The sequence below is a fragment of the Panthera uncia genome (genome assembly GCF_023721935.1).
Source record: "Panthera uncia isolate 11264 chromosome E2 unlocalized genomic scaffold, Puncia_PCG_1.0 HiC_scaffold_19, whole genome shotgun sequence".
NCBI lineage: Eukaryota > Metazoa > Chordata > Mammalia > Carnivora > Felidae > Panthera > Panthera uncia.
In genome coordinates, this window is record NW_026057588.1 from 30061287 (window position 1) to 30072227 (window position 10941).

General features: G+C 41.9%; 1 long non-coding RNA gene across 3 annotated transcripts; it reads right to left on the reverse strand.

The window, feature by feature from the left end:
• Positions 1 to 251: 251 nt before the first annotated feature.
• LOC125915771 (uncharacterized) lies at positions 252 to 10822 on the reverse strand. Of its 3 annotated transcripts, none has more exons than XR_007455737.1 (3): positions 10533 to 10822; positions 5428 to 5494; positions 252 to 530 (listed from the first exon to the last, which is right to left on the reverse strand). It is a non-coding gene; the product is annotated as an uncharacterized LOC125915771 (long non-coding RNA). The 3 variants fall into 3 exon arrangements; XR_007455739.1 differs by lacking the exon at positions 10533 to 10822 and adding an exon at positions 10383 to 10491; XR_007455738.1 differs by lacking the exon at positions 10533 to 10822 and adding an exon at positions 10257 to 10366.
• Between the last annotated feature and the right edge of the window lie 119 nt (positions 10823 to 10941).

Sequence of the window (10941 nt, forward strand, 5' to 3'; positions counted from 1 at the left end):
AGTTGAGCTAATTTATTTTGGAGGAGAATGTTCCATTCCAGGGGGACTAATATAGAGCAGTGAAATATATGTATGGATACCCTGCAAGCCTTTTTTTTTTTTTTCCTCCCCTCAGCGTAATAGAGTCACATTAGAAACTGATGTTGGACTGCTGGGAGAGTCGCTATGATGGAGACAGGGATTTTTCTTGGAACCTTCTTTTTCAAGTAGAAACATCCATTCAATCCAAGAAAGACATTTTGGAAAAGAAGTCAACGTACAGAATTGATTTTATTCTCTCTATGCTCGGATGAAAACAGAAACTGTTTGGTGATACTCTACAATACTAAGCATTTCAAGTAAAATGGATGGACCAAGAAGAGAATAACCTTCTTCTGCATGACAGCTGAAGGTCTTAACCGGAAAAATACCGCAGTCTATCAAGGGGAACACCCAAAACACGCTTGGACCTCTTGCGTACTTGACTGCTCCATGTCCTTTGCATCCAGGTTGAACAGACCACAGGAAATTTCAAAGACCGACAGCTGAATCTAAAAGAAAAAAAAAAAAAAATCCATTTAGTTGTCATGATCATTGTCCCTGTCAATGTCTAGTATCCCAAACTTCACCCACCGCACTGAACTTTGCCATACTGCTTTGTGCTTGGGAGAAGACAAATCGCTAATCAATTATGTATACTAGTTAAAAAACGCTACCTTTGGGGCGCCTGGGTGGCTCAGTCGGTTAAGCGTCTGACATCGGCTCAGGGCATGATCTCACAGTCCGTGAGTTCGAGCCCCGCGTCGGGCTCTGTGCTGACAGACAGCTCAGAGCCTGGAGCCTGCTTCGGATTCTGTGTCTCCCTCTCTCTCTCTGACCCTCCCTCGTGTTCTGTCGTTCTCTGTCTCAAAAATAAATAAAAACATTAAAAAATTTTTTTTTAAATATGCTACCTTTAGGAGGCGTTTTAATACCGTAGTAATAAGGGTGAGTATTTCCTCTAACTGCCAACTTTGACACTTTCGATATCACGTTAGCCAGGATGCGTTGGACATTTGCAAACACTTAATGCTACACTCCACGTATGCTATCGAATTGCCCTCCAAAAGTGGTGGTATGGTTCTGCAACTGGTTGAGGTCACATGGAAAATAGAATTATATGCTAATTTGTTCCTACATTAAGTTATCATAGAAGGTCAGACCAAACATGGCAAAATGAATTCTGGAAAAAAAAAAAAAATTAACTAAGTAGATTGGTATGCACCGTAGCAAAGTAAACTGTTTATCTTAATAGATACAAATACGAGAAAGATTTTTTTTTTAAATCTTTCAAAAAATAAAGGCTTTAGCCAACCCCAGGCAATGACTTGCATGATTTAAAAACACTCTACGGAAATAATTTTTCCCTAAAGAAGAACAACGGCAGGGTATTTTTTTTAAGGGAAATAAACATGGAGAAGGGCCTAGTATCCAGAAGAGAGTAATTTCCCCAGAAAAAGCTCCACTCTACCTACATATTTATCAGAACTTCATTCACGTAAGTAGCTATACCCACACACTGTAAGATGAACACAACGTTTAAACTACACGATGGGGTCAAGAGGTGCTGAATACAATACCTTTATTATTTAACTCCAAAATAAACTAACCAACAATATAGATGTTTTCCTTAGCCTCGATTTGTCCGAAAAAAATACGCTTTCTTTAAAAAAAATTACTGAGGGAAAAATAAAATCTATATTCATTTCTTTTTCTGGAAGGCATACCTACAGGCATCGCCTTGTCTATGGGTAAGTTGATCAGATGCTCCATCAACTTCAAAAAAAGTACAGAGCAAATTAGTGATTGAAGAATCTGGGCTACCAGTTTCATATATGATGATGGTGTAGCCCTCACATTTCTATTTTCAAAGGTCTGTTTATAGAAAGAGGGAAAGAATTGGGGGGCGGGGATGGAGAAATCCAATCTTACAGCATCCGAAACCATGGGGTGAGTATTTTCTAAAGCATCGCGTCTACTGTAGAGCATACTGAGACAGATGACAAAGATCATCTCTTTTCCACGCCCTTAGGTAAATTCTTGGGGCGGGGGGGGGGGGGGGGACGACGATAAATTTTTGTTCCAGAGTCTATCCTTTTTTCCATCGAAAGAGATGTTTATATTTTTCCTTTTATTGTAACGTTTCCAATGGCATCCTGCAAGAGAACTAGCAGTCCCCAAGAGCCATCTGAATTTTCTTTCAATCGGAACTCATTTCTACTTTTTAAAGGGACTTTGCCTACTGCTTTTAATAAGATTCTATTACTATTAATTCTCCCGAAAATACATTGGATTTCCATGAGTATCAGTTTGACGTCTTGTTCAAGTACTGACTTTTCCGCTATGTATTACCAGCAATGTTTACCCTATTTTCTCCTTACCAAGTTAGATATGAAGATACTTATTCAGGCACCCAGTCTTCAGGCTCCTTGATGGACTACAAAATACAGCTATATACTTCGCTACTATTATTGCTGATTTGAAAGACCTTATGTAATGGGATCTTCATCCATAAAAAGTTGAGAATTCCATTTAAAAAAAGGGGGGGGGGGAGTCGGACAAAAACGAAAATATGCACTGATGCCTGAGTAAATTAATCTTCATTCCCAATGAAAGCAAGCTGATGTCCAGGGACCGGGAATTATTCTACCATAAAATACGGCACATTAAATACTACAATAACCCATTTGAAATGTCTTAAGATAATTATTATGTCATCCACGAATGATTGTACACATAGTTATATTTTAATATTCGGTACTGGAGGTGCCCATGCAAAATTTGTCGCCATTGTGAAAATACGAAGTCGGGTAAAACAGAAGATCAAGCAAATCAAATTCCATGACTAAAGGTAAGACTCCAAATAAGATGTGAAAAACGGATCGATAAGAGGAAGGGCAAAATATTTGGCCCCTGGTTGTTATCACAAACAAACACTATCACTCCTGAAGGTTTGCATAGAAAACTCCTTATCTCCACGAGCTCGTTGAAAAGAATGGAAAGCTTCTTACAACCAGCTAAAAAGAAAGTCTTTACCAGGCTCCTGGAAAAAGCTCATTTTCACATTACTCAGGCTTCATTATGCTAAATCAATATTCGTTTAGTCACTGGGGTTATTGACATATTTTAAAATAAAAGTATACCCTTCAGCTACTGCACTCATTACAGGTAATTTGTCTTGTCAGAGAGCAGGGAATATTATCCCAGTCTTTCAAGGGCTGACAGCCCATGGAAATACCTCCCCATGGTTACAACTGTAAATAATTTTAAGGTAAAATATTGAAAAATCAATGACTGTTTCCTGCAATCTGTCACAAACAAATCAATCATAATCTGTACTGCCAGAGAGTATGATTTGAAGGAGATGGGAGCAGATGTAATTCTTGGCTGAAATCTCTCATTTCAAAATCACTTCACATAATGGTGTCATCATTTAAACACTTAACAGTCAGTGCAACTGCCACTGTAACATCTAGTTGGACAAAACCACAAGGAGGAGGAGGAGAAAACGCCATCGCTGTTATGTTAACAAACATTTAATTTAAATGGTTGCTGCATTAGTAAATTTCAGCTGAAAACACTTTCACCTGCCCTCTTTCACAGGCCTACATTAATCAAGGCGGCTTTTCTCCGTACTAATGCTTAATAAAAAATTAGCCTATGCCTCAAAATCTGACTCTCCCACCTACACCTTTTATTCCAAATGTCCGTTATGGAGAATAAAATTTAGCATTAATAAATAAGACATCTGGATTGATTGTAGAACATCCATAATTCTACCCATATAACAAAGACAAAAAATAGTGTCATAGATGTCAAGATTATACTTTTAAAGTAGGTTTAGAGGTCTCCGTTGCCCGGATATTAAATTTTATATTTTCGTTCTATTAATACATATTACATTTCAACTTTGTGATACTGTAGCTGATTTTAAGACGACCAGCACGACCTAGTCAATTCAAAAATACCCTTGCGTTCTGCACACAAGCTATAGACTGATATTTTAAAAATGGAAGGAATAACCCGAGTGTCTGAAGTGTAAAAGTTGGTCAAGGTCATAATAGTGAATCGCTTTGTAAATGTAAACTGCTTTCCAAGTAATCACTTTGATATCACCATTTTTTTCCAGGCGGCATTTTAACGGCTTCCTTGGCTTACAACCTCTACCTAGGCATCAATACAAGAATCTGAGATTGGTATACTTCCCTTTCTTGTTGTGTTAACCAAATACATCGTATGATTTAAAGATTAAAGAGCCTTCTTTCTGCAGGTTTTTTTTTTTTAAATGCACACTAGCCCCTTTCATGGAAGAACTTGATTTTAGCTACCACACTGCTTACGGATTTCCTAATTATATAATCGGACGGACACCATGAAACCCCTTATTGTCCCATTAATATCCTTCCATAGGTATAATTCAGGAAGTAGATATTTTTGGTGACTAGAAAAGTGTATCGTTTGTCTTAAGAAGGAAAGAAAACAGATAGAAATACCATTCCACAACTTAAGCCTATATAAACATTCTCAGACACAGTCACTGGTCTTTTATAAAGGGGTTTTACCCCGTTTTTAATTTCACCTGCATATTCCACATGGCAACCCAGCTCGAGAAGACAGAAGCTTTTCTTATTGATACAAACCGAGCACAAATTTTGTTCTTCGAGGATCTTAGATTCGTCCTTTAACCCTAACATTGGATGTTTGAGAATGACAAAAAAAACCACACGGGTCAATTATCAAAGATACCATCCAGAACACAACCCAGGCCTCCATTCCGTGTGAATTTCTGCAACAGCTGCAGAGGAAGCAGCAAGCCAACCTAGTGAGAGGAAAAGGAAAATGTGACCCGTAGCCCGGGATTACGAGGAAAATGCAAAGGGACGGAAAGCGGTGAACGAGGAACAGGACCCGTGTGCGTGTGTGCGTGTGTGTGTGTGCGCGCGCGCACCCCTGCACTGGAGCGGCCCAGGTTGGGCCCAGCTCGCTCCCTGGCAGAGCTCTGGAGCCACTTGTCAACCGCCAAGTCTCCCGCTCCGAGTTTGGTCGAGGCTGGCAGCATATCGCCCTGCAGAGAAGGCAACACGGAAGACGGCGAAGCAACACGCTGAACGCACGCACACCAGCCACAAACCAGAATGATGTCTGCTTGCGCTGGGGAGGCCACCATCACGGCTCTAATTCTCAGAAAGAAGCTATTTTAAGGGTGCTGAGTATGCCTGGCTGAGATTTCTCAGCTCTGCCGGCACAGCCCGCAGCCCTGGGAGCGGCAGCTCACAACTCAGCACGGGCAAATCAGATCCTTCCATACCCCGCATTTAAAGACTTTGCTGTCTGGTAGATAAAGTTCTTATATGTAATAAAGGCTCAGGATTACAGAGGAAAGTATTCTTTTAAAAGAGATAATATTACCTCCCTATCTTCAGAATCTCCTCCTTCCGACAGCCAGTACAGTTAGCTCCATTATGAACTGCGGATTCTTAAAAAGAAAAACAGCAATAGTTAGCTGCGTCTTTCCCGCCACTTCCTTCCTTCATGGAATTACAGTTTAATTACCAATACTTCAATTGATTTTGTTCCTGAATGACACATCTCTCAGAAAGCATACCCTCGCTATTTCCACTGGAGGTCACTTAGTACAACCTTCTCAATGAATCAACCAGAACTCATTACTGTTGAAAGGACGTGTTTTCTTCGTAGTTTTTTTTTTTTTAAACAGGGGATTCCCCCCCCCCCCCCACACCTATGTGATATAAAAGGGATACGAGTTTCAGGACATCTGGACAGCACTAATATACATGAAATACGAATCTTCATAATAAATCTTGGCTGGCAACAGAAAACAAAACCAATGTGCATATATGTTTAGATTTTTCCTATTTTAGGCTGGGGGCGGGGGGGAACTCGCCCAATCTCTGGCTTTTAAATTCAACAACTTTACACGTGGATAAAAACAACCACACAAAAGTTTAGGCTTTAAAGGCAAACAGAGAGGAGTAATCAGGCTGCCCACTGCTTAACATTTTCCTTACATATGGGTTGTGTATTTTCGAATTTGTTGTGACGCGTCCCCTTTTGGTCATACCTGACACCTCGTCTCTGTAAGACCCAATCAGAGATAGGGGAATGCACTGTGTTATTTAAAAATAATTGTATAGTGCTTTATCTTCTGTTAAAAGTCACTTTACCCTCTCTGAAAGTTTTCAGAGAAGCATTTGTTGTACTAAGTAGGGTTGCCTTCTGTTTAGTCTTTTTTTCTTTGGTCATACAACCATTTTTCTTACTTGATTAACAAAATGTTCTTTATCACTGAATCCAGTCCCTTGCTCTCCCCAACAGACGACACAAATATTCTGCAAAATAATTTTTTCCCCTACTTTTCTCATCTGCTTGTATTCAGCAGCCCCTATTTTGATGAGAAATGACAAGTTTTACACACACCTCGCATTAAAGGGGTTTAGTATTCATGCCTGGAGCTGATACTCCCATAAAATTTATTCTTAAAAGAGCTGGGTAATGAAAATAATCAAAAAACTCTAATTTGGCATAAACAGATCATTTCCTTTAAATAACGATTCCATTTCTATCAAATAGAAGCTCAGTCTTGACTTCCAAGAAAAGCACCGAGTTTATAAATGTCCCCATCCAATGACATCATTAAAAATAAATTACTCAGTGTATTTCCACGAACCAAACATTTTTCTATTTTACTGAATGTTTAATGCATTTAGTAAAATTTTAATAATCAAAGGCCTCAAGTGACATTCTTTGTATTCTGACTTAGTTCCTATTACCAATATAAATACTTTGGTAAAACCAACGCGGAGGCTATTTTGGGTTTACTTCACGCACACACTGTGTTGCAGACATTCACTTGCAGATGAGCTTGGGGATATGTAAGGAAAAAATTCAGCCAACATTTGGAGGAAACCCATAGTTCAGAAGTCAACTTGGCTGAAAACATCCGAATGTATTAGGGAAGCATCATACTTATAACCTGCACACAAAAATGGAAATGATTCTGTTTCAAGAAACACAGCAGGCTAGTTAAATACTTTGGGGATATTAGGTATGAATACCTAATCTAATTTCCTCCAAGGTATCACTCCATATTATGCCAAATAAACAAATAAAGGCTGTATCAAGGTGTGGAATATCATTAGCCCGAGAAAAGGCTGGAAAAAATGAATTACGTAAATGACAACTGCAGGAGAAAATTACATTTCCTTCTCCTGAACAAATGTTAAGTGCATCCTTACTAATAAAGATTTAAACCCAAACTACATTAGAATATACTGGTTTTCAATTTTGAAGCATCTAAGTTAATTTGCCAAGCTAAACTGGTGCTTAGGTATACTCTAGCTATAAAAATCCTGCACATTTATGTGGAAATAAGTTAGAAGTATCACACTTCAGAACTGTGTTGTGACAGCAAACCACAGTCATTACTGAACAAGCAAAAAACAATTCCGGGATTGTACGTCTTCCTGGAGGTACCTCGGTTGCATCTTTTAAGCAGAATTGTTCTCTACAAAACAGCTAATAATATACCAAAAAGGTGTTAGAAATAAAGGAGCCAATAAAATGTAGAAATTGTAGGGAAATACACACAGATAGTGAGCTGTTAACACCACAAAAAAGGCCACGCTATCTCAGAGTTAATTCGTATTTCTATTTTTAAAGGCCACATTTAATTTAATTCACTTACGACTACATGATTGCATTTACTTGCATGTTATCAACTTACATTTTTCCTAAGGTTTCTATAATGCAGAAATATGTGAGCAAGTATTTGGTGTTGTTCATTGCAACAGACAATAGGCAATTAGCTCCCACTTGTACTTGATTTCTTTTAATACAGCATATAAAATTTGAAAAGAATACACGGACAACAGCACAGGGATGCTGATCTGAGCTGCCAGAACAAAAATCTTCAGGGGGAGAGTTGGGGGATGAGGAAAGCAATTATGTCAAAATTAATGCTCTTGTTTTAGTTTTAGCAAACAAATCTAAATAAGCCTTTCTCTGATTTTAGTTTACCATGTAATTCTAGCCAGCTAATCATCCTTGGAGTCACGAAGGAGCTGTGACTCCACCTGGCTTCTCCGATCATATGCCTATGGCCTCCTCCACTGTCATTGCCTCTTTCCACATTGAGTTTGAATATTAAAGAAAAACACTCACACATCTTACATACACACTGATGGACAGCCAGCTTCCAGGAAATCATGAGCTACAAAGGGGGGGGGCGGGGATCTTAATGCAATACTTATGTTAAAGGGTATTAGGTGCTGGGTAAGCCAAGGGTAATATAATCAGCAGCATCCGTCTTGCTATTGTTTTTGCATTCAGAAATTGGAAGTAAAGGAGAGTAATATTATTTTAGTGGTCACCCAGGTTATGGTCCAGATCCTTAAGCTAATAAGAGGCTAAACGCACTATTTCCACTGGCTCATAATTCGAATTTGCGGACAACATTTTGGAAGAAACAAAACAGTTGTTTGTTTGTTTGTTTTTTCTATTTCTGGAAATTAAAAAAAAAAAGGCATTCCATAAACAACTAAGGTAAGTACTTGATAATATGAAGAGAGAAACTCTTTTACACCATGAAAACATTCTAGGAGACGGTTTTCCCCAAATATAAAGTGGCATGAATTTCTCATATATTTACAGTTCAATTAGATCCTTGATTGTGCACATTAAGCGCGCCTCCATCTATAGATTGATTCTGCACACTAATAAATGTGTGCTTCACACGAGGCTGTCCCATGTATGCTTTTCTTTCTAAATTAGCAACCATCACTCCACAAAGATGGAGCACAAAGAAAGCTGACAAAGGCACTGGCCAAAAAGCCACAAGTAGCACTGCCACATGCCAGAGCACTTAACACGAACCTACCCTTTCTCTCTAAAACTTCTGTTGCCAAAGTGCTCACAAAATCTGGAAGCTCAAAGACGGGTTTCAAGTGCAATTAAATTCTCCCAAAGCAAAACTGTACCAAAACATGCCGCCCTTCTTATGTCACCATTTTATAGACAACGTGTTCTCAGGATCTTAATGAAGATAACGATGCACACCTGTGTCAACATTCACTGGCAAGACAGCCTTATCAATCATAATCCCTTAAGTACACTCCAAAACAGCAAAGCGATATGACAGAAGCAATCTGTTGCCTTTCCTGGTGCCGGTGTCGTGTCTCTCCCCATAAGAATGATGAGATCTTTAAAATACAGCAGACCTACTTTTAGGAGTCTTTAAAGTTTTAACTGTAAACAGCTATTACACTAAATAAACAGGAATAACCTCTTTTGCACTTCATTTGCACAAGGACAACTGTATAGCCAAAACTCGAAAAACAAGGTCTGCGGCCACGTCCTGGCAATACAATTGTGGATCTTATTTTAAAAGCTTTAAATGTTAAGAGTGAGGCATAACTGGATCCGTGCGGACACGACAAACCAATAAACCTTTAGGGAGGCTTAAAGGCAGAATTTCTTTTAAGTCCTACGTCAAAAAAACAATCAGGGCATATCTACCCCTAGTGTGAGTTAAATGCTCAGGAAAGGTACAAACGCAAGAGTAATCCCCCCCACGCCCTGCCCCGTAAGAAAAAGAGTCATCTTGGTAATCTGAAATAAGAGGGAGATAGCTCCCACCTCTGCTGGGGGAGAAGGCTTCAGTGACCAGAGACTAGTGAAACTACAGCTAACAAGTAAGCAGGTTCCCAAACGGGAGAAGAAAGGGAGGGGAGAGGGGACCTTAACCGTCACCACGACCAAGATCAAAAGGTAAAAACCTCGTGTTTGTCAGCAAAAACGTGAAAACTTTCACATGAACTCCAAGAACACCCGCCAGATGCTATCTGAATCCCATCTGCCTGCTAATGATCAGTTCTTCCATTTCACGTATTAACACAAGTCTGAGACGCCGGGCCAGGCGGCTGTGGTCAGCCGAGCAGCAGAGCCATCAATGTGCAAATAAAGCAGAAAATAGAGACATCCTTAAAGAAATGAGTCTTAAATTTGACGCAGAGCGGAGGTGACAACCACAGCAACAGAACCATAAATTCCAAATGCTTCAAAATCTTTCAGGATTCTCTCCAGTCCTTGACACCAAAAACAAGACAGTAAAAGGAAAGGGGGGTGGGGGTGGGGGGGGCGGAGAGCCTAGCAGCCCAGAGTGGCAGAATGATGTAATGAGGTTGTCTGTGTGACAGACTCCGATTCTCGGTGGCACAAACCTTCAGAAAACGGCATCCTGGACGAGAGCCGAGAAGGGTGAAGGGGCCGCGCGTGGGTGAAGGGGATACGCCCACGCGCGCCCGCCCGCGGACCGGGACCTCAGGAGAGGCCAGCCCGACACTCACCCGGCCCATGCCCGCCGGGGGCCCGGCGGCGCGCGGGGCGCCGCCGCGTCCATCCGGTCCACGAAGGGACGCGGACGCCGCTCGAGGGGCAGGAGTCCCCGGCCGCGACCGGGGGCGGGCACTCGGCGGGATGGAGGACCCGGGACTCACCTCGCCTCCGCCGCGCGGGCGCGCGGGCCGCGGACGCTCCCTCGTGGCTGGCGCGAGCCCCCGGCGGGCGGCGCGCGCGGGCCGCTACCGACCGTTAGTTAGCGCGAGGGGCTGCGGCGGCGGCGGCGGCGGCGGGCGGAGTCGGGGGCGGGCGCTAAGGAGCACCAGAGCCGCGAGAGGCGGGAGCGAAGGGAGCGGGGCGGGGACGCTCCCCGCGACCACCCGGCCTAGTTGGAGCCCGAGAGGACAGCTCCCTTGCCTGCCCGCAAAGCCACCACTGGCCAGCTGCGCGCTCCCTCCCGATCGAGCGGGCCCGGCCGCTCGGCCTCAGTCTCAGCCGGCTCGCAGGCAACCGAGCCCGGGTGCGCCAGCCTCCGCCGCCGTCGGCTTCTCGTCTCCATGACAATAG